Raw genomic sequence first — 27,520 nt, 5'->3', positions numbered from 1 at the left:
GAGAAGCATGGAGGGGATCATTGCCTCCACACTTCTCCTGCCCTGCATTTTCGGCTAGACAGCCGATTGTGGCTTTTTAGCTGCAGGAAGATGGAGCAGGGGAGGAAGCTGCTGTACGACACATTGGATGTGTCATACAGGCATATCTGCCCTCCCCACCCCAGAACACTCCCGGGAATGCCCCTATTCAGCTGCTCCACACTCCTCTTGTGAGTGTAGAGGACAGGATTGTTCTGTGCTGCCTCGGAGACAGCGCGGAAGTGGGGAGAGATCGGTTTCTGGAAAACCAGATATCCTATGGCTGTCTAGCTGCTGTCTAGCAGCCATAGAATTGCTCCCTCCGATGTTTAGTGTTAAGGACCTGTAATGCAGTGCTCAAGTGTTCTTAGTGCGGGGGCAGAGAACACTGAAGGCAAAAGGGGCAGAATTCCAAAACATATCAACATACGGTAGCTGAAAGCATTTACTGCCAGTAACTAGGCCTTAGGAGAGACGTTTCAACCTTTTAGAATAGGGAAAAAATAGCACAAAAGTGGGAAATCACCAAATGATCCGTGGTTGGGGGAAATGGGGTGGGGCCAGGGAAAGGGGGCGGGGCCACCTAGGAAACCCCAAAGGCTTGATAGGAACCCCAGGAGGGCTGGATTTGGCCCCCCAAGGTCCCCACCCCTGTAATAGCACAATTGCAAGGGAAGGGGATGGGGACAAAACCAGAATTAGTTGGCTCTGCCTACTGTTGGCTTCAGCTCTGCTCACAATTGACCCGCCTGCCCTTCACCCAACAGCCCCAGTCGGCGCCAGCCCATTGTTCGATTGTCTGATGTTATTGCACCTAGGGATGTATGAGAATTCTGTTTGGGGGGTGAAAACTCAATGGATTTTTCTGTTCTGGCCCTGTGGATTTCATTCTGTTCCCCCCTCCCCCTATCAACTCAACCTGTAGTGAGTTGAGCTAATACACGGATTCTGTTTTTTAACAAATCATGGCAATTTGCATTTTTTTCTGAGAATCTTGAAGTGTGTGCAAATGGTGTTGTCCTTTTATAGACATAGACATAGATATAGATATAGAGGCAATCTTGCACAAGTGCGTACCACCACAAGTTAACCTGTCTGCTGCTACATAGTCCCACAGACAGCCCCACCACAGGCTACAACAGCCCCTTGTCGGTTTCATCTTCTCCACACACTACTTTGCTTGGCCCAGCAGAGCCATATTACAAGAGGGGTATATGCCTCTGTGGGGCTACATAGTGGATAGGCAGACTTGCGATCGTGTGCACTTACACTTGCGTACGACCACTAATGATTTTTTTAAAAAATGTCACCATTTGTGCAAACATCAAGATCTTCCCCCCAAATTTGCACAAATCATGATTTGCACAAATTACAATTTATACAAATGGAGGAACCCCCTCCCCCAAATGCACAAAACATTTCCGGAATTGGAAAAAAACAAAAACAAAACCCTGCTACAGTCCACCACCTCTTACCAGAATGAGAATGCTGCGGAATCCTGTCTGGCTTACATGGAAAAGACTTCCCAGTATCACACATCCCTAACTGAACCACATTCTGCAGCTTTCAGGCATATACTTTGTTTTACACGCAATGGCAGTCAAACTGTGTAGATGGTATTTGTTAGGAGACACTTCTGCCTTTACTTCCTGTACTCATATTCTGCTGCTCTATAGGAAAGCATCCAAGAAATGGCTGCAAGTATGCTTTTTTGTGTTATAGATTAGGCAGATGACTCTATGAGGAAATGGATTTGACTGACTGTTCAGATATTACAAAGAAACATATGTTTTGCTTTTTTCTGAGTGATTCCCTTCATGCATTTTTCAAGACACTAGTAAGGAAAAGTAGAGATGTATGAATCTCTTCCCTGGCTCCATGCAGGGCCATCTGCAGTGGGCGGGGAGGCGCTCCGTCCCTCCTCCCGGAATCCTCCCTGGCCAGCTCTGCTCTGCAGCAGCTCCACGGAGCCGCTGGCTGGGGCCATCTGCAGCCGGAGTTCCAGCCGCAGCCAGGCTGCTGCGGCGCAAATGGCGGCCATTGTAGCGGCCGCCATTTGCATCCTTGCAAGCAGCCGTGATAGGCTATGTAAGTATTCATGTAGCCTATCACGGCAAAGAACAGGGATGCAAATGGCAGCTGCTACGCCATTTGCGCCCCTGCTCTTTGCCGTGATAGGCTACATAAGTATTTACATAGCCTATCATGGTAAAAGCAGCCATGCAAATGTAGGGATGGCGGAGAATTTCTCCCCGAAACTTCGGGGGGCCGAGCGCCAATGTGTTCGGCCCCCCGAACAAGTTTTGGGGAGAAATCCTCCGCCCCACCCGCCACCCGCCCCCCCCGGGACGGGACTTACCTTCCCTGAATGTCCCTCCCGGCGGCGGGTCCGGCTGGCGGTTCGTCCGGTGTTCGAGCGAGTCTTTCGACCGGCTGCCGCCCCCGCCATTGCAATGAAAGGAAAAAAAAAAACCGTCCCCTGATAGGCTACGTGATGATTCACGTAGCCTATCACGGCTAGATTTGCAAAGTCAGCCGTGATAGGCTACGTGAATCGTCACGTAGCCTATCACGGGTGACTTAAAAAAAAAAAAAAAAGTGTGTACGGATAATGGCGGCCCCCATAGGGAGCCGCCATTCCCCTTACTTATTTGGTCGCTGTAGTCTACGTCAATGTTTACGTAGACTACGGCGAAAATAAGGGCAACGCAAATAGCGTTGCCCTTATTTTCGCCGTAGTCTACGTAAACATTTACGTAGACTACAGCAACTAAATAAGGAACGCGAATGGCGGCTCCCTATGGGGGCCGCCATTCGCGTACGCGCTTTTTTTTTTTTTTAAAGTCACCCGCGATAGGCTACGTGACGATTCACGTAGCCTATCACGGCTGACTTTCCAGATCTAGCCGTGATAGGCTACGTGAATCATCACGTAGCCTATCAGGGGACGTTGTTTTGTTTTGTTTTTTACTTTCGTGTTCGCGGCCGGGCGAGGCGGGAAGCCTCCTCCCCGGCCTGAATTTCGGCCGGGCGAGGCAGGAAGCCTCCCCCCCGGCCTGAATTTCAGCCGGGCGAGGCGGGAAGCCTCCCCCCCCAGCCTGTACTTTGCGGGGGGAGCAGTGAAGCGCTCCCCCCCACCGCGAACAAGCTGCGAGAAAAGGTAAGTGACTTTCGTCCACCCCTATGCAAATGGCGTAGAGGCTGCCATTTGTGTGTGGCTGCCTTTACCGTGATAGGCTCCGTAAATACTTATGTAGCCTATCACGGCTGAAAGGACGCAAATGGCAGCCGCAGCAGCCCAGCCGCGGCTGGCCAGGAGACCAGCCACTGCCGCCAGAGCCGCCGCTAGAGCCCCGCCACCGCCACATCCGCCCCAGGTAAGTTCCATGGTAGGGGGATTTCGCGGGGGGGTGGGAGGCCATTCCGCCATGGATTCCGGGGGGGTGGATTCTAAAGAATCCGGCCTCACTGGAGTCTGTGGCAGAATTCTCTGACATTCCTAAGGAAAAGTAATGTTAGAAGTGGTTCTGGTGCCTTTTTACATCCTTGAAAATGTTCTTTTCTATAGAAGAAATGTAATGTCAGAAGGGGTCTTACTGCCTTTTTTACATCCTTGAAAATGTTTTTGTGTGTAGAAGATGGTTTAATATTTCCATCTTCAAATGCAAATTCAGTTTCTTCCTTCCCGATGTTTTCTTGCCATTCAACAACGTATTACTAATTCTGTGTGCAAATTGTTTTTTTCACCATTCAGAGCTCAATTTTAACATAAAACCAGGTCTTTTAAAGTTTTCTAGAATGGGAACTACATTTCACCTGGTTGTCATCCATACAGAAGAAAACTCTCTCTCTCTCTCTCTCTCTCTCTCTCTCTCTCTCTCTCTCTCTCCCCCTTAATTGAATAAAATCTTCATCACCATTCAATGAGAGCAGTACATTCAATTACATCTGGTGTCATGAAGCTTTTTCAGTGGAGTAAATATCTCTGTCCTACCAAAGCCAGAAACACAGCCCCAGTTCTATTATCTTTTCTAAACTTCTCAGTGTAGGCTGTTCTGACTTGTTATTCTTTTGTATTGAAACCTTACATTGCAGAGTCTAGATAAGGTAGTGAATTGTGAAGGATCATATTCATTTGGTTTCTTTTCTTTCCAAATGTACTTTGTTCTCTCTGCCTTTATAAATCTGCCAGCAGGCACGTTTTCTTTGCTCCGTATTTTGTTCCAGCCAAAGAAGGTGAATGCTTGCCTAATGTTCAGTGGTGTTACTCTTTCAAATGATTTGGATTCAGACTGTGGAGTTATAGTAGCTATGGATTTCAACTACCACATTTAAATCCACAGGTGAGCTACCAAGATAAGCATGTATTACATGCACAATTATGTTTTCACCAAAATGGGGCAAGGTGTTCTAGTTATGCCCTGACATAGTACTAACTTCATACAGATGAAATCAGCTCCCTGATCAAGAAAACATGGTCTCAAAATTCTTTACATGTAGTAAAAGTATGAGACATGCCATCTTTTGCTTGGGATGCATCCTTGATAGACCTATGAGATCATACTTGAATCACAGTCATAGATAACGTTAAGGTGGGAAACACAGAATATGTTTATATGGGACTGCCACCCTGCATTTGCTAAGGAGTGGAATTCAGGATGGGGCTTCCTTTTTTGTATGTAGAATATATATATATATAAAATACCCCCAATTAGGGATGGACGAAAGTCACTTACCTGGTCCCGCAGCTTGGTTCGCGGTGGGGGGTAGGCGCACCATTCCTCCTCGCCGAAATTCTGGCTGGGGGGGAGGCGCCCCGTCCCTCCGGCCGCGAATCTTCCTGGCCGGCCAGGACGCAAATGGCGGCGGCCGTAGCCACCGCTGTTTGCGTCCCTGCAGTTAGCCACGTGATAGGCTACGTAAATCCTTATGTAGCCTATCACGGCTGACTTTGGGGGGGGAAAAGCGCGTACGCAAATGGTGGCGCCCATGGGCGCCGCCATTTGCATTCCTTATTTGGGCACGTGTAGTCTACATAAATTTGCTATTTGCGTTGCCCTTATTTTCGCCGTAGTCTACATAAATCTTTACATAGACTACACGTGCCCAAATAAGAAACGCAAATGGCGGCGCCCAAGGGCGCCGCCATTTGCGTACGTGCTTTTTTTTCCCTCCCAAAATCAGCTGTGATAGGCTACGTAAGGATTTACGTAGCCTATCATGGTGTTTTTGGAAAATTTAGCCGTGATAGGCTACATAAATCTTTACGTAGCCTATCACATTTGTTGTTGTTGTTGTTTTTACTGGGAAATGGCGGCAGCGGCAGCCAGTCGGAAGACTGGCCGCCGCCGCCACCGAACCGCTGCCGGGAGTCGCCAGCGCCAGGGACATTCGACAGAGGTAAGTCCCATTCTGGGAGGGGGCGGGGGGCGGAGAATTTCTCCAGCAATTTCAGGGGGCCGAATGCGTTGGCATTCAGCCTCCTGGAGATTCGTGGAGAAATTCTCTGCCATCCCTACCCCCAATAGCCAAAGCTGTCTGGGCGGTTCACAAAAATTAAAACCACAAAGCACAGCATAAAACAATATGAAAACTTAAAACCATGAAGTTACAGTACAACCTGAATAAAACCTAGCAGTTCATTTTTGATCAGAATTCACCCTGCTTGCACCTCCCAGACCAAGGAAAGGAAGGAAAGGTTCCTCTTGTGCAAGCACTGAGTCATTACTGACCGCTAGAGGGACACCATTTTTCCTCGGCATTTTCCTGGCAGACTGTGTAGTGGGTAGGGGTGGACGAAAGTCACTTACCTTTTCTCGCAGCTTGTTCGCGGTGGGGGGGAGCGCTTCGCTGCTCCCCCCACGAAGTTCAGGCCAGGGGGGGAGGCTTCCCGCCTCGCCCGGCCAAAATTCAGGCCGGGGGGGGAGGCTTCCCGCCTCGCCCGGCCGAAATTCAGGCCGGGGAGGAGGCTTCCCGCCTCGTCCGGCCGCGAACACGAAAGTAAAAAAAAAAAAAAAAAACATCCCCTGATAGGCTACGTGACGATTCACGTAGCCTATCACGGCTGACTTTGCAAATCTTGCCGTGATAGGCTATGTGAATCGTCACGTAGCCTATCAGGGGACGTGTTTTTTTTTTTCTTTCATTTCAATGGTGGGGGCGGCAGCCGGTCGAAAGACTGGCTGCCGCTCCCGCCCCGCTCGAACACCGGATGAACCGCCAGCCGGACCCGCCGCCGGGAGGGACATTCAGGGAAGGTAAGTCCCATCCCGGGGGGGCGGGGGGGGGGTGCGGAGGATTTTTCCCCGAAACTTGTTCAGGGGGCCGAACACGTTGGCGCTCGGCCCCCCGAAGTTTCGGGGAGAAATTCTCCGCCATCCCTAGTAGTGGGGTGGTTTGCCATTGCCTTTCCCAGTCCTAACTACCTGCCCCCCAGCAAGCTGGGTACTCATTTTACCGACCTTGGAAGGATAGAGGGCTGAGTCGACCTGAGCCGGCTACCTGAAAATCAGCTTCTGCTGGGATCAAACTCAGGTTGTGGGGAGAGTTTTGGTTGCATTACTGCCGCCTACCACTCTGCACCACATGAGGCCCCTTCCCAGACCAAACATGGACTCAAACACAATCTGCAGTCAAAGTCCTTAGATTTCCAAGCTTGCAATGTGATATGCAGACCAAAAAAAAATGCATTTGACAGCATTGATACACTTGAAAAATGTGCATAAAAAAATATGTGTTTTAATCAATGGGAGAATAATGTATATATTTCAAAAATGCATGCAATTGATGTGTACATTTGGAAAAAATATGCACGAAAATACACATGAATTTTCATTCAAAAATCTTTTTTTTAAAAAAATACAGTTTGAAATCTGATATAGACATGAGATAGACTGAGGTTCGAGATGGAATTTGGAGAACTTTGATGAACTTGTGTTTTGCATGTATGCACATCCCTAAGTCTGTCAGAAAAAAGTGCTTACAACTAATTCAGTACCACAAATATGGCTGGATTTAGGGATAGTGGAGAATTCTGCCATGGACTCCAATGAGGCCGAATTCCAGGGACATTTTTTCACGCGATAGGCTACGTAAATAGCCATGTAAATACAGATGCATAGCCTATCGCAAGAAGAAACAGTGACACAAATGGCGTAGCAGATGCCATTTGCATCCGGATCACTTCCTGTTTCTCATCAACAGCGATACGGCACAGCAATGGCAGCTGTATCACTTGCAGAACTGAGCCGGCCGGCAGCTCCATGGACTCACCGCGGAGCAGAGCTGGACAGCGAGGATTCCAGGGGGGAGGAACAGATCGCCTCCCCCGCTGCGGACCCCCCTGCGGAGCCCAGGTAAGGGGATTTGTACATCCCTAGCTGAATTCAAACCCAGACTTATAAGAGCTAAACATTCATAGCCTTCTGCATGGATAAATGAGCCTGTTAGTTTTGCTTTCTCCCACATTCATTTTTTTTTAAAATCTCAAGTTCTTTTCCATCCTGTTTATGGAAAAAAAAAACCCTGTGAATTCTATGAAAAAAATTATAAAAGTTTATGGGGAAAAAAAAACCCATGAAATGTTATACAAAAAATTGAACCAAATGAAATTCTCACCCATCCCAAGCTGGAGGTTCCAAGTCTCTTAAATAGAGGGTAGGGAACCACTCCCCTTGTCCATCAGAGGAAAGTTAGTGTACACATTACAACCTATTTTGCACTGCATGGCCAAGCCTCTCCTTTGTATAAATTTGCAGACAAAAATGGATATTTTAGGATTCAAGGTGCTAGGGAAACACTATGATGTTGAGGCTTGCCCTCTGCATACCTGCATGGAGAATGTGATGCATATACCACTTGAACACATGTCACCTCTTTTGAGGCCTTCAGATGAATGTACAGACATGGGGAACAGGAACAGTGGATGCAATCCTAATCCCTCATCTTTCCAATGTTCACTGAACATGTGAGAGGGACTTACCTCAACAGGCAAAGTTGCTGTTAAGGACAAAAGGACAAAGGAAACATTCTCCTTGACTTGAAATTGTACCCTCAACTAATTGTTTAGAATTGCAGCAATACAATTATTTGAAAGTAGAAACTTGTGACAATTCAATTGATCTTTCTCTGCTCCTGTCACAAGTGATGAAAAACTGATGAGGAGAAAAGTATTTTGAGTATTCCATATATCACCTGGACACACATTGACATTCTGAAGATATGTCAATATAGAATAACATTATGTTCATGCTTTTTTCTCTCTCCTGAGAAATTATTAAAATGAGATTCAAGGGGTTATTTCGGGTTATTTTAGAAAATGATTGAAATATTCCAGTATGGCTGGGATATTTTTTGAGCCAGTGGCAATGGTGGTGGGGGGAGCAACTCCCTTACAAAGTCCATAAATGGCAAGCACCTAGACTGATCTGAGCTTTCCCCAAAAAGAGAAGAATATTTTAGGGGGCAGAAGGAAAGGATGTGTTCTCTCTCATTCTCTTTCTCCATGCATGTGAAATCTAAAGTTGAGTTTCTTTAGCATCAAATGGAGAAGTAACACATATACAGAATAATCAGGACTTCATGTCCATCAGCCAGAAAGGCCAGTTGGAGTGTGAACCTGTGAATATTTATATATATATATATATATATATATATATATATATATATATATTTATTTATTTATTTCACATGAGAGTTGATTAAAATTTTGTAAAGGGGAAATTGCTTGCGCCAAACTCCTGATGTGTGTGTGTATACACACGTGCACAGACATGCACACACACATCAATAGCATTCTATAATGAATAATGGATACAAAATCTAGGGATGTACGAAACCACTTACCTGTTTCATAAATGGCATCCACAGTGGGGGAGGAGGTGCTCCGTCCCTCCTCCCGGAATCCTCCTCAGCTGGCTCCACTCCACAGCGACTCTGCAGAGCCACCGGCTGGGTGCATCTGCAGCCAGACATCCGGCTCGGCAGGTCTGCGGATGCAAATGGCAGCCGGCATAGCGGCTGCTATTTGCATCCCTTCACTGAGCCGTGATAGGCTATGTAAATATTTACGTAGCCTATTACGGCAAAAGGCAGGGACACAAATGGTGTCCGCTGCGCCATTTGCATCCCCGCTCTTTGCTGTGATAGGCTACATAAATATTTACGTAGCCTATCACGGCTCAGCGAAGGGACGTAAATGGCGGCTGGTGTAGTGGCCGCCATTCGCCGCCACCGCTGGAGTCGCTGCCACCCAAGCTACAGCCAGGTAGGCTCTGTTCCGGGGGGCTTCTGCAGGGTGGTGAGGCGGGTTGCTCCGTTCTGCCACGGATTCCTGGGGGCCGAATTCAGTGGAATTCAGCCTCCCTGGGATCTGTGGCAGAATTCTCTGACATGCCTAACAAAATCTAGGGCCTGAATAAAGGATCATATGGGGTTTCAGCTACCTAGGCAGATGACATCCATGGCTTTATGGTATTATGGAAGGAGTCTGGCAGTGAAGTCATGCGGCTGGGTAGCACTGGGGAAACGGGACAGAGGGTCTGTATGTCACAAGCCAGATTTAGCAAATGAAGCCAGTGGCCCACTACCACTGAGGGCCATTTAAGCTGAACGTGAGCTTGTTGTACCAATCTAATGCCCATGGGGAAAGTACAAGAGGTGGCGTCTGGCTCCTGGCCTACCCAAACTCAGGAGAGACCTCTCTGGAGGAAGAGGCAGAGGACTGGGATTCCACAGCAAACCCATTCCCACAGAAGATGGGCAGCCTGAGGAGTCCCATCACAGGGGTGCCCCAAAGAACCCCTTTGACCCCACTGGGAGTTCTGCCTTCGTTACTCACTCCCCTCCCTTTTCCCACAGCTCTCTGGAGCATGGGCAGTGGCAGGCCCAGTGGGAGACTCAGAGTCATCGTTGGAGTGCCCCCCCAGTCGCCAGAAGATCCTTGCACCCAGATTGTACTCAAGAGGAAAGGTCTTTTGGGGAGAAAGGGTCTGCTCAGGAGGAGGGGAAATTCCCAGCTGGGAACAATGAAGAAGAAGACCCAGCTGTAACTGCTGATCCAGGAAGAGAGGCAGCTGATAGTCCCATCCCAGACCTTTGCTGGGTGAACTGCTCCCTTTGAGAAGTAAGCTTGTTCTGTGCTCGGGATAGGTAGTGATGTTCTACTAGCAGCCGCATGTATCGCAAGCAATTGTGCAAGTGCTAGCAGAATGACTAGCGCAAGCAACACCTAGTGTGATGAAGTTATAATACGTTGTGATAGTGCTTGTGCAAGTGGAATCAAGGTGTTGGATTTGACAGTTGTGGAAGCATGGGAACAGGGTTTCTGCAATGTTGCAGTAGTGGAATGACATCACTAGATGCAACCCATAGTGTTTAATTTAATGCATGTGAGTGTGTGCAAGTTCAGCTGTTAAAACACATGATGCAAACAAAGCAACAGGTCTCGGTGCCATGGCCTTTGGCCTCTATAAGTCAATCTGTTGGTACATTGACTCCTCTTTGCTCACAAGGACTAGAAACTTCCCTTCCCTTTTAGATTAATGAAGATATTTTGATGCACGCCCTTAAATTAAGAAACCTGGTTGTGTTCCCCTTTTGTTTTGGTCTAATATTTAAGTGATACAATTTAAATATAAAGGGTTGAGTTTTCAGTTCAAATGGCCCTTGAAGAAATGGATCCTGGGTTCCTTCCCACACCATAAAGAGAGAGTTAAGCCTTATACACAGTAGCTGTGCCTCAAACTGGCAAGGGTTTAGTGATATCCAACACTGGGAATGCAGAGTAAAATCTCAAGCAAAACTTCTTTGAACACAGGGCTTGTGAATCCATATAAACTTAGGTTTTATGAAAGAACTTGGTGAGCCTATTACAGCTTGCATTTGGCAGGATTCGCATGGTTGTGAAGCAGGAGAATTATACTTGTGCCTTCAAACCTAGCAGAACTAAGCTTCCTCCTATTAATAACAAAACTATATTTGCTCAAGCTCATTTTTCAAGCCTTTTATTTATTTTTTAAAAACCCTGCAATGGAGAGCAGAGACCAAACATCTCCGTCTATTAACTCAGTTTTAATAAGGACTATTATGTCCTGTAGCACTATTCTCCCTATACATACATGTCCCAGTTTTCTCTCCAGCCCTCTTCTTAAGTGTGAAAGCTGCCTCTTCTCACTAATTAAATTTCATTACCTCCCACTGCAGGGAAGAGACTGAGAGATAGCTGGCTGGCTCATTTTGATATACCTAATCAAATCCTGGAGACCAGATAATTACCCCTTACTGGTGTGTGCTCTTTTACTTGATGTCTTTCCTTTGCCCTTCAAACACCCCACTTCCTCACTTAGGTGAATCTTTGGGGTTCACACAGGAGTTCTTGGCAAGTTAAATGAATCTAATACTTTGCGGTCCAGAAATCGTAACAGAAATGCTGTCATGATGCATTATTTAACTGGATTGCTTGATCATGATCACTGATGTTCAGTTGATGTTGCTGGAGCTAGCTGAAGATGGTTGTGTGATGGCTTTTGATCGGCAGGACACACTTCTTCCATCAGCATGATAGCTATCAAGCCAGGACACACTGCAGGTTTTCATTTCAGGTGGAGAAGGGCTATAGCTTAGTGGTAGAGCACATGCTTTGCACACAAAAGGTCCTAAGTGTAGGGAGGGCAGAATCGGCAAAGGTTGAACTTGTCAAGGTTTTCTGAGATCCATCTTGAAGCTCCACGAAGCTCTCAAACTATTCCTGATTGTGACATTTTTTTTGTTGTTCGAGTGGGAAAGGTGTGCATGCAGGTGCACATTTTTAAAGTGCACACCCAGATGTGTACTTTCCCCATGACTAAAGTGTGAACATGCATATTTTATTTACACAATGCAGATTTTGAAGTGTGCACTTTTCTAAACTATGCATTTTGCAAACACACTGGCAAGCTCATGAATATGTAAGCTTTGCTCACAAAATATGTTTACATTTGCATTTGGGGGCACAAATGGGGCAAATTCTGCTGTTAGACATGTGGAAACAAAATCCTTGTATGTCCCTACCCAGGTGTGATTCTCAGTGTCTCCAGGTAAGGCTGGGAAGGACTCCTGCCTGAAACCCTGCAGAGCCACTGCCAGATAATGTAGCGTACAGGTAGGCAACCTGGTGTCCTCCAGATGTTTTGACTAGAACTCCCATAAGCTCAGACAGCATGGCAAATGGTAGGGGATTGTGGGTATTGTAGCCTAAAGCATCTGGAAGGCACCACTAGGGATGTGCAGATTTGGTACTATCCATTCTGTCTGGATTTCGCAGATTGTGAGGTGCCTTTCATTCCTTTGTCCGCTCCTTGATGGAATTTATTTTTTTCCAATTTCCCAAATTTACACAAATTCACATCTGCACAAATTCACACTGGTGAAAATGCACAAACCCCTCCATGAAATGTACAGAACCCCCCAAAAGTGCATCTGCATGCTTTAGCCTATGGGGAAAATGCACATTTTCAGCTGGTGTTTTTTTAATTTTACATATTTTTCTATGACTACATTTGCATAAAATTCTGGGAAGTAAAAAAAAAAAAAAAAGGTCCACAAGTCTGCAGGAGCCATGCTATTCAGGAAAAGCCAGTCCGCTCCAGAATCCACAGGTTGGATTCATAGAAATCCAAACTCATTTGACCCTGTTGCGGATTGTTCCAACATCGCTAGGCACCAGGGTGCTTACACCCGGGTAGAAAATGAAGAAGCAACTGGCAATGACAGTGCAGCCTGGGGTGCTGGAGAAATTCGAGATGGACTAAAATGAGCTCAGGTTTCTAAGAATCCGACCTGCAGAATCCGCTGCAGAGAGACCCCCTCAGGCTGCACGGAGTCCATGGACTTCCAGATGATTTTTTCACTTGCCCGAAATTTACGCATATAAATTTACGCATATAAATTTACGCATATAAATTTGTATGAAAGTACGTACGTTTCTGCTGAGGAAACATTGAATGGAATGGGGGACAATACGCTAAATATGTACTAAGGTAAATTATGTAAATACTTACGTAAATACTTCTGTACATACTTACATAATTATTTGCGTATTTTTCCACACGACGAAAAAATATATATCCACATCCGTCTGTGGCGGACAATGGAACAAAAGGCACCCGACAATCTGCAAAACACAGACAGGACTGGTTTTACATGGTCCATACATCCCTAAGTGCAGCTAACAAGAGACTAAGCTTTGCAGTTGGCTGGCTGAAGGAGCCTTAAGTGTCTCCAAGCAAATGCGGTTTAAGTTTGTTTGTTTGTTTGTTTGTTTGTTTGTTTTTTAGGGCGTTGGTGCTGGTTTTACAGGCTAGGAATGCCAGTCTGATCCTTGTGTAGTCTCCTCCACTGTCTATTTGGTGAACAAAAATCACAAAACTACCACAAGTCTCCAGCATCCACGGCAGCTTCCCCTGGGTCATCCTTCCACTCAGGGAAATGGAGAGCTGTGTGCACAAAGCAATATTAGAGTTCGGAATGCCTCTCTGCCTTGAAAAGCAGAGTCCCCTATTACTCATGGGAATATTCAGCCAGGGATAAATCCTATTTAATGTATTACATACCCATCCAGTCATAATTACATAGCTACAGAGACATTTGCATGAAAAGCATAAACCTCATGTCTCTGTTCTTGTTACCCACTGTTCCTCTCCAATCACTTGGACAAATTCAACACAGCTTTAAGAAAAGGATATGGCTGTAAACAACAACAACTACAAGAATGGGATAGTATATCCTGTTAATCAGAGGTAAGCCTAATGGCTCAGCCAGCCACATTTCCCATCCTTTGAAGGTTCTCTGGATCTTGATGGAGTTGCTGAAGAAAGCAACAGGAGAGCAAAATCCATTTCCCAGAAATGGACAGAGCAGCACTGGGACAGAACAAACAATGGACAGAGCAGCACTGGGACAGAACAAACAATGCCAAAGCAAAACAACCTGAGATGAGAATGGTAGGAAATGAACAGAAAATGTCAAACTTAGTACAATTCAAGCATATCAGAAAATTATCCTTCTCCAGAGTTATTTTGGCTCTGTAAAAGTGGGCCATGGTATGTATGTATGTATGTATGTATGTATTTACAATACTTATATACTGCTCCTCATCAGAAGATTTTGGAGCAGTGAACAACATGATAAAAGAATAAAACAATGGTTAAAAGAGTTGAAGCATTTTAAAAAAAAAAGACAAACCCCAACAAAGTGAGGTTGGACTCGATGGCCTTGTAGGCCAACCCTACTATTCTATGAAAGTCGAGTTTAACAAACCACGGCTGGTCATGCAAGGAAGGCCTCTTGAAAGAACAACATCTTCAGGAGTAGGGATGTCAGAGAATTCCGCCACGGATCTCGGGGAGGCCGAATGCCAGCGCATTTGGCACCCCGAAATTGGTGGAGGAACGGTCTGCCCCCCCCGCCCCCCCAGGACGGGACTTACCTTGGGCGGATATTCCTGGCGGTGGTGGCTCCGGCGGCGGCGCAGTGGTGGTGCAGCGGCAGCGGCCGGTCTTCCGACCACCTGCCGCCACCGCCATTTCCAGTTGAAAAAACAAAACAAAACAAAAAAAGTGATAGGCTACGTAAAAATTTACATAGCCTATCACGGCTAGATTTTTAAAAAACACCGTGATAGGCTACGTAAATGTTTACATAGCCTATCATGGCCGATTTAAAAGAAAAAGAAAAAAAATGTGCGTACACAAATGGCGGCACCCATGGGATCCGCCATTTGCATTCCTTAGTTTGGCACGTCTTAGTCTATGTAAACATTTACGTAGACTAAGACGGCGAAAATAAGGGGAACGCAAATAGCGTATACGCGCATTTTTTTTCTTTTAAATCAGCCGTGATAGGCTACGTAAACATTTACGAAGCCTATCACGGCTGACTGCAGGGACACAAATGGCAGCGGCTATGGCTGCCGCCATTTGCATCCCTGCTAGCCAGCGGCCAGATGTCCGGCTGCTGGAGGAGCCGGCCGACGGCTCCACAGAATCCCTGTGGAGCGGAGCCGGCAGGCCAGGATTCCGGGGGGGAGGAACAGAGCACTTCCCCCCCCCGGCCAGAATTCCAGGGGGAGGGACGGAATGCCTCCCCTCCAGCAGCAGCATAATCTGCGGAAAGGTAAGTCACTTTCATACATCCCTATTCAGGAGGCACCTGAAGGAAGACAATGTTGGTGCCTGCCGGACCTCTCAAGGTAGGGAATTCCACAGGAAGGGGGCCACCACGATGGTGCTAGGGATTGCGGAGAATTCCACCACGGATTCCAGTGAGGCCGAATGCACTGGCATTTGGCCCCCTGGAATCCGTGGCGGAATGGCCTTCTGCCCCCCCACCCGCCCCGCGGAAGCCCCTGGGACGGCACTTACCTGTGGCGGATAGGGCAGCGGCTGCAGCAGTGGGAGTGGCAGCCGCGGAAGGTGCGGCGGTGGGGGTGGCGGGGGCGGCAGGGGCGGCGAGGGCGGCAGGCGTGGCGGCAGGTGCGGCGGGGCGGCGGTGGGGGCAGCAGCGGCAAAAGGTGCAGCAGCGGCAGAAGGGTGGTAGCGGAAGGTGTGGCAGCAGCGGAAGGTGCAGCGGAGGAAGGGCGGCGGCAGCGGAAGGGTGGTGGCAGAAGGTGCGGCAGTGGGGGCAGCAGGTACAGCGGCGGGGGTGGCGGCGGGGCGGCGGCGGAAGGGGCAGCAGTGGGGGCGGCAGGTGCGGCAGCGGGGGCAGCGGGGGTGGGGGCGGCTGGTCTCCTGGCTGGCCATGGCTGGGCACAGCATACACAAATGGCAGCGGCTACAGCGGCGCCATTTGCATTCACTATTTTTAGCCATTCTAGCCTATGGAAATATTTACGTAGGCTAGAACGGGGAAAAATAGCAAGCGCAAATGGTGGCCGCCATAGCCGCCGCCATTTGCATACGTGTTTTTTTTTACTTTGCCATGATAGGCTACGTAAATATTTACAGTTATCATGGTTAAGTACAGGGACGCAAACGGCGGCAGCTACGGCCACCACCATTTGCGTCCCTGCTGCCCAGCGGCTGCCCAGATTTGCGAAATGGTAAGTGCCTTTCGTGCATTCCTAGATGGGGCTTACTCCCAGATATGTGTATCTAAGAATGACGTTGTGAGGTCATGTGTGTCATAACTAACTATTCCAGGATTGTACTCACTTGCACACAAAACAAACATATTCAACAAAGCCCCATCGTGGTGGCCCCATTCCTGTGGAATTCTGAAGGCTCTTTTCCTGGTGGACTCCAACCGGGCCATGGGTCCATGTGGAACCACCAGGAACATTACTACCAGGTAATCCCCTCATTTCAGCAACTTAGCGAGGCCTGTCATGGGAAAGCATGGGCATCCACCTGAAATCAAACACCTGGAAGTGTACACATTACACAGATTGTTTGGTATTTGAGGCTCCATGTTTCCCTCATAATGCTAATGGGAAGGCAAGAGGCATCTGTAAGGAAGAATGGGTAGGTGGGAGGGAGAGAGGTGCATAACCCTCCCTCTGCCTCCACCCCAAGTACCCCACAAATGACCTCCTGGGTTGGTTTTAATCACACTTTTCATCAGTCATCGTCTGGAAAAAGAAGTGTAAGGCCAGGTGAGGAGTGAGAGAAAGGCCTCAGGTGTACTTACAAAGACTTGCAGGCAGTGGAGGCTAAGGATGGTGCAGGCACCTGACTCAGTCTGGGAGTCTGGCGCCCCCCCCCCCGCCCATGCCGTGCCCACCGAGCCCCTGCCCCTGCACTCACTGAGCCACCCGAACTCACCCAGGACCTGTAGTCAAGTGCCGCATTCTCCATTTTGTGAAAAAATGGCGATCGCGATATGCACATATCTAGTGATATGCAAAATGGCTCTGTCAATAGCCCATATATGCAAGTTTACATCTGGAGGGCCACAAGTTGCCATCCCTGACCTACATAATCTATAGTTCCAATGCTTTCAGGAGAATTAAACAGGATGTGTTTGTTTCGTGCATAGAACCATAGAATCATAGAATAGTAGGGTTGGAAGGGGCCTACAAGGCCATCGAGTCCAACCCCCTGCTCAATGCAGGAATCCAAGTCACAGCATCCCTGACAGATGGCTGTCCAGCCTCGTCTTGAACGCCTCCAGTGTGGGAGAGCCCACCACCTCCCTAGGGAATTGGTTCCATTGTCGTATTGCTCTAACAGTCAGGAAGTTTTTCCTGATGTTCAGCCAGAATCTGGCTTCCTGTCACTTGAGCCCATTATTCCGTGTCCTGCACTCTGGCATGATTGAGAAGAGATGCTGGCCTTCCTCTCTGTGACAACCTTTCAAGTACTTGAAGAGTGCTATCCTATCTCCACTCAGTCTTCTCTTCTCAAGGCTAAACATGCCCAGTTCTTTCAGTCTCTCTTCATAGGGCTTTGTTTCCAGTCCCTGATCATCTTTGTTGCCCTCCTCTGAGCCCTCTCCAGCTTGTCTGCATCCTTCTTAAAGTGTGGTGCCCAGAACTGAACACAGTACTCCAGATGAGGCCTACCCAGTGCTGAGTAGAGGGGAACTAGTACTTCCCAGGATTTGGAATCTATGCTTCTATTAATGCAGCCCAAAAGAGCATTTGCCTTTTGTGCAGCCACATCACATCGTTGGCTCATATTCAGCTTGTGATCGACAACAATTCCAAGATCCTTCTCGCTTGTAGTGTGGTTGAGCCATGTATCCCCCATCTTTTAATGGTGCATTTGGTTTCTTTTTCCTCGGTGCAGAACTTGGCATTTATCCCTATTAAATGTCATGCTGTAATTTTCTGCCCAGTGCTCCAGTCTATCCAGATCACTTTGTATTTTTTTTCTGTCTTCCAAAGTATTAGCTATCCCGCCCAATTTTGTGTCATCTGCAAATTTGATCAGCATTCCCTGCACCTCCTCCTCCAAGTCATTCATAAAAATGTTGAACAGCACTGGGCCCAGGACTCAGCCCTGTGGTACCCCACTCATTACCTCTCCCCAGTTTGAGAAGGTCCCACTGATAAGTACTCTTTGAGTCCGATTCTGTAGCCAGCTGTGGATCCAATGGATCATTGTTTCATCTAGCCCACTTTGAGCCAGTTTGCTCATGAGGATATCATGGGGCACTTTGTCGAAAGCTTTGCTGAAGTCGAGGTATATGATGTCTACAGCATTCCCACGGTCCACAAGGGAGGTTACTTCATCAAAAAATGAGACCAGATTCGTCTGGCAGGACTTGTTTTTGACAAATCCATGATGGCTTCCAGTAATCACTGCATTGTTTTCAAGGTGCTTCCAGATGGATTGCTATATCATCTGCTCCAGAATTTTCCCAGGGATTGATGTCAGACTGACTGGTCTGTAGTTCCCAGGTTCCCACTTTTTACCCTTTTTGAAGATAGGGACAACATTAGCCCTCCTCCAGTCATCTGGCACTTCCCCCGTCCTCCATGATTTCTCAAAGAGAATAGACAGCAGTTCTGAGAGTTCTTCTGCCAGTTCCTTTATTACTCTAGGATGCAGTTCATCTGGCCCTGGAGATTTGAACTCATTCAAAGTCATTAGGTGTTCCTTGACAATATGCCTATTGATCTCAAGCTGCAATCCTGCCCCTTCAGCCTGTATTTCACCTTTGCCAGGGGGTCATAGACCCTCTTTTGGGAAAAGACTGAGCCAAAGTAGGAATTGAGCACCTCTGCCTTTTCTTTGTCATCTATTATCATTTTGCCATCCTTATTTAATAGCTGAACAACCATTTCTTTCCTCTGCCTTTTACTATGCACGTAGCTGAAGAAAGCCTTTTTGTTGCCTTTAGCATCCCTCGCTAACCTCAGCTCGTTCTCAGCTTTAGCCTTCCTGACGCCATCCCTGCAATTCTCTGCTACCTGCCTGTACTCTTTCTTTATTATTTGGCCTTCTTTCCACTTCCTATATGTGTCCTTTTTTGTTTTCAGGTCATCCCTAAGCTTTTTGTGAAGCCACAATGGCTTCTTCTGTTGTCTTCCACCTTTTCTTCTTGTTGGAATTGTTTGTAATTGTGCCTTGAGAATTTCCTTTTTTAAGCTCCCACCCATCTTGGACTCCTTTTCTCGTTAGCGTCGCTTGCCATGGGACCTTACTGATCATTGTTCTGAGTTTATGAAAATCAGCTTTCCTAAAATCCAGGGTACGCGTTTGACTACACTCGGCTTTTGCCTCCCTTAGAACCAAGAACTCAAGTACAACATGGTCACTTTCCCCCAGAGTTCCTGTAACTGCTACTTTATCGACTAAGTCATCTCTGTTGATTAGGATCAAGTCAAGGATAGCCGATCCTCTAGTTCCTTCCTCTACTTTCTGTTAGGGATGTACGAAAGTCACTCACCTGGTCTCACAGCTTTTTTCGCGGTGGGGGGGACGTGCTTCGCTTCTCCCCCCGAAGTTCATGGGGGGGGTGTCTTCCCACCTCGCCCGGTCGAAATTCAGGCCGGGGGGGAGGCTTCCCACCTCGGCCGGCCGAAATTCAGGCCGGGGAGAAGCGCCCCATCTCCCCAGCCGCGAACTTCAAAAGAAAAGTAAAAAAAAAAAAAAAAAAAAGCCCTGTGATAGGCTACGTAATGATTTATGTAGCCTATCACGGCTAGATTTGCAAAGTCAGCCGTGATAGGCTACGTTAATCGTCACGCAGCCTATCACGGGTGACCTTAAAAAAAAAAGAAAAAAGCACGTACGCAAATGGCGGCCCCCATAGGGAGCCGCCATTCGCGTTCCTTATTTGGTCCCTGTAGTCTACATAAAGATTTACGTAGACTACGGCGAAAATAAGGGCAACGCTATTTGCAAATTTTATTGCAAATTCTGACTTTGCAAATCTAGCCGTGATAGGCTACGTTAATCGTTACGTAGCCTATCACAGGGGCGTTGGGTTTTTTTTTACTTTTCTTGTAATGGCAGCTGCGGCAGCTGGTCGAAAGACCGGCTGCCACCCCCGCCCCTGACAAAGACCTGCCGAACCGCCGCCAGGACCCGCTGCCTGGAGCGACATTCGTAAAAGGTAAGTCCCATCCCGGGGGGGCAGGGGGCGGGGGGAGCGGAGAATTTCTCCCCGAACCTTCGGAGGACCGAATGCGTTGGCACTCAGCCCCCCAAAGTTTCGGGGAGAAATTCTCCCCCATCCCTACTTTCTGTAGGAGGAAGTTATCCACCACACAAGTCAGGAATTTCCTGCAGGGGCCATGTTTTGCAGAATGTGTCTCCCAACAAATATCGGGGAAATTGAAGTCCCCCATTACTACTACATCATGCTTCCTTAAAACATTGGCTATATGCTTTTCAAAAGTTCCATCCTTGTCTTCTCCTTGATTGGGTGGCCGGTAGTAGACTCCGACCACCAGGTTCCCTTTATTCTTTGCTCCATTTATTGTGATCCAGATGCTGTCGATAGGGCTACCAAGCTCATCCTCCTGTTGATAAGGATATATCAAACGCAAATAGCATTGCCCTTATTTTCGCCGTAGTCTACGTAAATCTTTATATAGACTACCGGGACCAAATAAGGAATGCAAATGGCGGTGCCCATGGGCGCCGCCATTTGCGTACGCACTTTATGTTTTTTTTTCCAGAGTCACCCGTGATAGGCTACGTAACGATTTATGTAGCCTATCACGGCTGACTTTGGGAATCTAGCCATGATAGGCTACGTAAATCGTTACGTAGCCTATCACGGGTGGGTTTTTTTTTCACTTTTTTATTTCGCGGCCGGGGAGACGGGGCACTTCTCCCCGGCCTGAATTTCGTCCGGGAGAGGCGGGGCGCCTCCCCCCCCGGCCTGAATTTTGGCCGGGCGAGGCAGGGTGCCTCCCCCCCGGCCTGAACTTCGGGGGGAGAACCGAAGCGCCTCCCCCCCACCGCGAAGCAAGCTGTGGGACCAGGTAAGTGCCTTTCATACATCCCTATTATTGGGGAGATGTCAAGATTAAATATAGACATTTTGGGTGTCAGTGAACTGAAATGGACTGGAATGGGCCACTTCACATCAAATGACCACCAGATCTACTACTGTGGACAAGAGGACCACAGAAGAAATGGAGTAGCCTTCATAATTAATAATAAAGTGGCTAAAGCAGTGCTTGGATACAATCCAAAAAAATGACAGAATGATCTCAATTCGAATTCAGGGTAAGCCATTTAACATCACAGTGATCCAAATATACGCCCCAACCACAGATGCTGAAGAAGCAGAAGCAGATCGGTTCTATGAGGATCAGCAGCACCTACTGGATAGTATGCCAAAAAGAGATGTTATTTTCATTACAGGAGACTGGAATGCTAAGGTGGGTAGTCAAACGACACCTGGAATTACAGGCAAGCATGGTCTGGGAGAACAAAATGAAGCGGGACATAGGCTGATAGAATTTTGCCAAGACAACTCACTGTGCATAACAAACACTCTCTTCCAACAACCTAAGAGACGACTTTATACATGGACTTCACCAGATAGTCGACACCGAAATCAGATCAACTACATCCTTTGTAGCCAAAGGTGGCGGACATCTATGCAGTCGGTAAAAACAAGTCCTGGAGCTGATTGTAGTTCAGATCACAAACTTCTTATTGCACAATTTAGAATCAGACTAAAGAGAATAGGGAAGACCCACAGATCAGTTAGATATGAGCTCACAAATATTCCTAATGAATATGCAGTGGAGGTGAAGAATAGATTTAACGGTACTAGATTTAGTAGACTTAGCGGAAGAACTATGGACAGAAGTTCGTAACATTGTTCAGGAGGCGGCAACAAAAAACATCCCAAAGAAAAAGAAAACCAAGAAGAACTACCAAAAAAGGGAAGCACCAAAGAATGTTCAAACTATCGAACAGTGGCACTTATGTGACATGCCAGTAAGGTAATGCTCAAGATCTTGCAAGGTAGACTCCAGCAGTTCATGGAATGAGAATTGCCAGATGTACAAGCTGGGTTTAGAAAAGGCAGAGGAACTAGACACCAAATTGCCAATATCCGCTGGATAATGGAGAAAGCCAGGGAGTTTCAGAAAAACCTCTATTTCTGTTTTATTGACTATTCTAAAGCCTTCGACTGTGTGGATCATCACAAATTGTGGCAAGTTCTTGATGGTATGGGGATACCAAGTCATCTTGTCTGCCTCCTGAGGAATCTATATAACGACCAAGTAGCAACGGTAAGAACAGACCACGGAGCAACTGACTGGTTTAAGATTGGGAAAGGAGTACGGCAGGGTTGTATACTCTCACCCTACCTATTCAACCTGTATGCAGAACACATGCGATGTGCTGGGCTTGATGAAGCCAAGGCTGGAGTTAAAATTGCTAGAAGAAACATTAACAATCTCAGATATGCAGATGATACCACTTTTATGGCTGAAAGCGAGGAGGAGCTGAGGAACCTCATGACGAAGGTGAAAGAAGAAAGTGCAAAAGTTGGGTTGCAGTTAAACCTCAAAAAAACCAAGGTTATGGCAACCAGCTTGACTGAGAACTAGCAAATAGAGGGAGAAAACGTGGAAGCAGTGACAGACTTCGTCTTTCTAGGTGCAAAGATTACTGCAGACGTTGACTGCAGCCAGGAAATCAGAAGACGTTTACTTCTTGGGAGGAGAGCAATGACAAATCTTGATAAAATAGTGAAGAGCAGAGACATCACACTGACAACAAAGGTCTGCATACTTAAAGCAATGGTATTCCTAGGGATGGCGGAGAATTTCTCCCTGAATCTTCGGGGGGCCAAGCGCCAACGCATTCGGCCCCCCGAAATCGGCGGTGAAATTCTCTGCCACCCCCCGCCCGCCCCGGGATGGGACTTACCTTTGGCGAATGTCCCTCCCGGCGGCGGGTCCCAGCGGCGGTTCGTCGGCCTTTCGTCGGGGGCGGGGGGGGCAGCCGGTCTTCCGACCGGCTGCCGCCACCGCCATTACAAGGTAAAGTGTTAAAAAAACAAACAAACCCATGATAGGCTACGTAACGATTAACGTAGCCTATCACGGCTAGATCTCCAAAGTCAGCTGTGATAGGCTACGTAAATTGTTACGTAGCCTATCACGGGTGACTCTGAAAAAAAAAAAGCACGTATGCAAATGGCGGCGGCCTATGGGCGCCGCCATTTGCGTTCCTTATTTGGTCCTGGTAGTCTACGTAAATCTTTACGTAGACTACAGTGTAGTCTACATAAATCTTTACATAGACTACCGGGACTAAATAAGGAACGCAAATGGCGGCACCTATAGGCCGCCGCCATTTGCTTACGTGCTTTTTTTTTTCAAAGTCACCCGTGATAGGCTACGTAACGATTTACATAGCCTATCACGGCTGACTTTGGAAATCTAGCCATGATAGGCTACGTTAATCGTTACATAGCCTATCACGGGGTTTGTTTGTTTTTTGTTTTTTTTACAGTTTGTTTCGCGGCCGGGGAGACAGGGCACTTCTCCCCGGCCTGAATTTCGGCCGGGCGAGGCAGGAAGCCTCCCCCCCGGCCTGAATTTTGGCCAGGCGAGGTGGGATGGCTCCCCCCCCTTGCCTGAACTTCTGGGGGAGAAGCGAAGTGCCTCCCCCCCACCGCGAAATACCCCTGCGAAAAGCTAAGTGGCTTTCGTACATCCCTAGGTATTCCCCATAGTAACCTATGGCTGCGAGAGCTGGACCATAAGGAAGGCTGAGCGAAGGAAGATAGATGCTTTTGAACTGTGGTGCTGGAGGAAAATTCTGAGAGTGCCTTGGACTGCAAGAAGATCAAACCAGTCCATACTCCAGGAAATCAAGCCAGACTGCTCACTTGAGGGAAGGATATTAAAGGCAAAACTGAAGTCCTTTGGCCACATCATGAGAAGACAGGATACCCTGGAGAAGATGCTGATGCTAGGGAAAGTGGAAGGCAAAAGGAAGAGGGGCTGACCAAGGGCAAGATGGATGGATGATATTCTGGAGGTGACGGAGTCGACCTTGGGGGAGCTGGGGGTGGCAATGGCCAACAGGAAGCTCTGGCATGGGCTGGTCCATGAAGTCACAAAGAGTCGGAAGCGACTGAACGAATAAACAACAACAAATGCATGTACAGTGAGAACCCCCATAAAAGCATAGGGTTGGGAGATCCAGTAGTGGTCCAATAGTTTCTCCTGTTCTTAGGGATGTACAGACTGTGTAAAAACCGGTCCGTCTGTATTTTGTGGATTGTCAGGTGCTTTTCATTCTGTCATCCACCCACAGACAGATGTGAATATTTTTTTTCGTCATGCGGAAAAATATGGAAATAATTATGTAAATATTTACATAATTTACCCCAGTACAAAACATTTAGTGTATTGTCCCCTATTCTATTCTACATTTCCTCAGCAGAAACTTACGTATTTTTCGACGGCTTTATATGCGTTAATTGCAGGAAAGTAAAAAAATCATCCAAAAGTCCATGGACTCCGCAGGGCCTGAGGGGGTCATTCTGCAACAGATTCTGCAGGTCGGATTCTTAGAAATCCAAGCTCATTTCAATCTGTCTCAAATTTCTCTGGCATCCCTTGTTCCTACATCATTCCTGTTCCTACACAGGGAGAATTATGGCAAATCCTGCTTTACCTATCCATCAGAGCATTGTAATGGTATCGAAATTCTGACTTCTAGGGAAGGAGATCTGTTCCTTTAGGCTTGCATTCCCAGAGACATGTTTGTTTGTTTTTTCTTACAAAGCACATTTTCCTCTACTTACTGACCTATTTGCCTTTGCTAGATAGAGATTTCAACTCGGTTACTATAGAAAATGTGTTTTATAGTTAGCGCTATTTTTTAATGATTACTTTCTTCATTATGTAGCTACCTGCTGGCCCTTGAAAAATCTAACTGCCTCACACATCTTTTTATTTGGAGGATGAAAAGTAGGGAAGTACGAAAGTCACTTACCTTTCCGCGGATTATGTTCATGGTGAGGTGGAAGGTGTTCCGTCCCTCCCCCGGGAATCCTCGACAGCTGGCTGTGCTCCGTGGCGGCTCTGTGGAGCAGCTGGCCAGGCCCAGGCCAGAGCCGTCCGCAGCCGGATTTCTGGCCACGGAGGGCTCTGGGTAAAAAAAAACAAAAAAAATGTGTACACAAATGGTGGCTATGGCCGCCGCCATTTGCGTTCCTTACTTTTCACTGTCTTAGTCCACATAAATATTTACGTAGACTATTACGGAAAAATAAAGGGGAACGCAAATAGCGTAGCGGGCACTATTTGCGTCCCTTTTTGATTCGCCGTTTTAGCCTACATAAATATTTATGTAGGATAAAATGGCAAATCAAAAAGGGACGCAAATAGCGCCCGCTACGCTATATGCGTTCCCCTTTATTTTCGCCGTAATAGTCTACGTAAATATTTACATAGACTAAGACGGCAAAAAATAAGGAACGCAAATGGCGGCAGCCGTAGCTGCCATTTGCGTACATTTTTTTTTAACCCAGCCATGATAGGCTACATAAATCTTTACGTAGCCTATAGCATGTCTCTGTAAGAAAAAAAAAAAAGAAGACTGCAAATGGCGGCAGCGGCAGCCGGTTGGAAGACCAGCCGCCGCAGCCGCCACTGCCGGAGCCGCGGCCAGAGCCGCTGCTGCCCGGAACATCTGCCCCAGGTAAGTCTCGTCCTGAGGGGGATCTGCGGGGGGGCGGGGGGCAGGCCGTTCCACCACAGATTTCGGGGGGCCGAATGCACTGGCATTCGTCCTAACAGAGATCCATGACGGAATTCTCTGACATCCCTAATGAAAAGCCAGCATCTTCAGTGGTGTGTGTGTTTGCTACACTGTCTTCTATCCTGGCAGTCAGATCTTAGTATATGAGCCAAGAATAAGTGCCTAGATGATTACAAGTAGTGTGGCACGCAAGTCTGCATGCACCCACATGCGCCTTTCACAGGTCTCATCGAAAACCTTTTGAGTTTCCCTAGAACACGGGTGGGCAACTTGTAGCCCTCCAGATGTTTGGCCTACAACTCCCATCATCCCTCACCCTTGGCTGTGTTGGCTAAGGCTGATGGGAATTATGAACGAAAATGCCTGAAGGGTCATATGTTGCCCACCCTGCCCTAGAAATTCCTGAGTTGTCCTACGTGAGGAAGAACCTCCACATTTGCTTCAAAATTTTATTGAGGCAACTTGTGGTAACAACCTGTACATGGGCAGAATACCTGCAACCATTTTACAAATTTGGCTTCCATTGAAATTTCTCAAAGTTTTCAGCTGATGAAGAACTTTTGATGTTTACTATAGGTAAGATTTTGGTGGCAATTCCTAATACAGCCAATAAGGATATCTTGCCCAGTTTTGATTTATATTTATTGGCAGAAACTGTCATCCCTCTCCTCCCTCCCTCCCTCCCTCCCTCCCTTCCTTTCTTCCTGTGAGTATTCTCTCTTATATATAATTGAATTGGCCAATACCATGCTTGTGTGATAATGTGAGATAAGGGGAAAAGGAAGGAGGCAAGAGAGTAAACATCCTACATTGTGCCAGGAAAGTGGAGGGGAAATTACATGAAGCATGTTTGCTCAGAGCTCAATGGGATTCACTCTTTAGTGTTTAGTATTGCAGTCTTAGTGTGTGTGTGTATACACACACACACACACACACACACATACAGGGTGTTTCAAAATGATGGACCCAATTTCAAAGCAGTATATTTCACGATGGCAACATGTTACAATTACACCAAAATTTACAAATGGTTTAATGAGTTATGAAGTTTTACTAACCATTTTATAAATACTCTATGTGCCCTCCACCTGCTGTACAGACAATATCGAGCTGACTGAGGCTAGGGGCAGTTTGTGCACTAGGGATGTCGGAGAATTTCTCCATGAATCTCTGGGAGGCCGAATGCCAATGCATTCAGCCCCCCGAAATCAGTGGTGAAATTCTCCGCCACCCCCCGCCACCCCCCAGGATGGGACTTACCTCTGTTGAATGTCCCCCTCGGCGGCGGGTCCCGGCGGCGTTTCGGCGGGGGTGGCGGTGGTGGCCGGTCTTCCAACCGGCTGCTGGCTGCCGCCGCTGCCATTTCCCAGTTAAAAAAAAAAACGTGATAGGCTACATAACGATTTACGTAGCCTATCACGGCTAGATTTTCAAAGTCAGCTGTGATAGGCTACGTAAATCGTTATGTAGCCTATCACAGCTGACTTTGAAGAAAAAAAAGCGCATACGCAAATGGCGGCGCCCATGAGCGCCACCATTTGCATTCCTTATTTGGGCATGGGTAGTCTACGTAAAGATTTACGTAGAATACGGTGAAAATAAGGGCAACGCAAATAGCGTTGCCCTTATTTTTGCCGTAGTCTACGTAAATCTTTACGTAGACTAGACATCCCAAACTAAGGAACGCAAATGGCGGCGCCCCATGGGCGCTGCCATTTGTGTACGCACTTTTTTTTTTCCAAAGTCACCCATGATAGGCTACGTGACGATTTACGTAGCCTATCACGGCTGACTTTGGAAATCTAGCCATGATAGGCTACGTAAAT

Source organism: Heloderma suspectum, chromosome 1 (genome assembly GCF_057233095.1).
Source record: "Heloderma suspectum isolate Gila_16-S chromosome 1, 16-S_ref, whole genome shotgun sequence".
Classification (NCBI taxonomy): Eukaryota; Metazoa; Chordata; class Lepidosauria; order Squamata; family Helodermatidae; genus Heloderma; species Heloderma suspectum.
This window is presented reverse-complemented; position numbering follows the sequence as displayed.